The 2,348-nt window shown below is 42.5% G+C and overlaps 1 pseudogene; it reads left to right on the forward strand.

Moving 5' to 3' along the window:
* The first annotated feature begins 296 nt into the window (after positions 1-296).
* On the forward strand, positions 297-2,221 carry LOC136342890 (kelch-like protein 10 pseudogene; annotated as a pseudogene).
* Positions 2,222-2,348: the final 127 nt, after the last annotated feature.

A 2,348-nucleotide genomic window follows, 5' to 3' on the forward strand; every position in this document is an offset into this window, starting at 1 on the left:
GAAATACTTATTTTATAGTTTTGTTTCCATCATAACTCGTTCCTTGAATTCCGAAGCCTTCTCCAATATAACCAAGTCATTTAACAAGTTTGTACCTATTGTCGTCGTATACGAGATCGCTACGGTGAAGATCTTTATTTCGGCCATACTGTATTCAATTTTAGAGTTTCCGCACAATTTTTCGAATATATAATAACACGTAACCAAAATTGTCAATTTTTGTGAAAATCAGACTTAATGTCCGCAATTCAGCTTTGTCATACAGACGTTCCTGTCAGTAGTAACACTAATCTGACTTCCCGAATATCAACATATAATCAGTTCTACATCGTTTTTTTATGGGCCTGGCTACCAAACTTAGCAGATTCGATTCGAAGCGAAAAACCTATCAATTTTACGTACCAACCAACCAACCAGTTAAGCCGCGCAGACGCAAAAGCGTAAAAAAATGCAGCGTCTTTGCGTTCGCTACCGTAGAGTGCTCCACCATATGGGAGGAACTGAGAATGAACAATCAGCTCTGCGATGGAATGGTGAGATGTGATGACGGAACTCAGTTCAACATACATCGCATCATTCTATCAACTATCAGTCCGTACTTTAGAGCTCTGTTTACGAACTCTATTAATAGAGGACAGCAAGAAATCTACGAGGCTAACGTCGACATCTCTGGTGCGGCTTTCCAGGTTGTACTGGGTTTCGCTTACACCGGTAATTGTACTATAAACCGCAGCAACGTGTTCGAAGTACTGAAATACGCAGACAAATATGAAATACTTGATATGGTGAACAAATGTTGCGACTTCCTAATCAAGGATTTATCTCCTGGAAATTGTCTGGAAATTCTCCGATTCACTGGCCAGTTCTTTTGCTCTTATTTAACAAAAAATTGTAAATATTATGTTTTGCACAACTTTTCAAACGTCCTCAAAATGAACGAGCAATTCTGCCACCTGTCCATGGACCATGTCACCGAAATCCTCTCCGACGACCTTTTGAATGTGAAATCCGAAGAAATCGTCTTCGACGCCATAAAAAAATGGGTGAAGCACAACTCGGAAGACCGCAAGGAACATCTGTTAGATTTAATAAAGTGCATCCGCATAAGGACTTTGAGCCAAGACAAAATTCTCAAGATAACCCGATGGCCTTTAATCGAGGTAGACCCCAAGTGCACCCTGTATATCGCCAACGTGCTTTCCAGCATGGAAGCAGAGTCTGTCCACCCTCATTTGACGCGTTCCAGAATCCCTTATGAGGTTTTATTCGCTATTGGAGGGTGGAGTGCGGGCAGGTCTAACAATTTCATTGAAACATACGATAACCGGGCTGACCGTTGGTTGGTATCCGAGGACGGCGACGTAGGTGCCAGGGCCTACCATGGAATGTGCAATTACAAAGGAAAAATTTATCTCATAGGAGGGTATGCTGGAAATGAATACTTCAATACTGTAAGATGCTTCGCTCCTGCTACGCACACCTGGAGCGACTGCGCATGCATGTATTATAAAAGGTGCTACGTTAGCGTAGTGATCTGCCAAGGCAAAATCTACTCCATGGGCGGGTACAATGGGTCGATACGTATGAATAGCGTCGAAAGATTCGATCCTATGCGAAATCAATGGGAGTTACTACCTTCAATGCATAAACACCGCTCGGATGCAGGCGCTGCTGTTCTAAATGATAAAATCTATATAGTAGGAGGTTTCGATGGACAGGAAGTCATGAACAGCGCAGAAATGTTCGATCCAGTTACCAACCAATGGTCCTTCATCCCTTCCATGATAAGAGCAAGATCGGGGGTCAGTTTGATTGCGTACCACCATGCTTTATACGCAATCGGAGGCTTCAGCGGCTACACTCGCCTTCGTTCAGGTGAGAAATATGAACTCGAGTCTTCGAGCTGGACTGAAATCTCCGAAATGATTACTCCAAGAAGCAACTTTGGATCTGCGATACTGAACGATCGTATCTATGTAATAGGGGGCTTTAATGGATCAACTACTATCAATTGCGTGGAATATTTCAACATTGAATCGAGCGAATGGGTGAACTCAGCCGTCATGAATTGTAACCGGTCAGCTCTCAGAGCTTGCGTCATCAGTGGCCTCCCCAATTCTAAAGATTACTCATGCCTGGATCCCAGACAGAAACAGGACAATAAAGACGCCAAGGCCAACGTTTAGCTTAACACTTAATGTACTTTACTAAACAATATACTGACGTAATACTACTAATTCTTGAATCTGTAAGTTATTTAGACATAACCATCGTGAGTGTATTGATGTTCTGTATGTATTGACGTGAGATTCATGTTCTTCAGCTTCCCGTGTTAGTCGACATTGCTT

This window comes from Euwallacea fornicatus, chromosome 13 (genome assembly GCF_040115645.1).
Source record: "Euwallacea fornicatus isolate EFF26 chromosome 13, ASM4011564v1, whole genome shotgun sequence".
NCBI classification, from domain to species: Eukaryota; Metazoa; Arthropoda; class Insecta; order Coleoptera; family Curculionidae; genus Euwallacea; species Euwallacea fornicatus.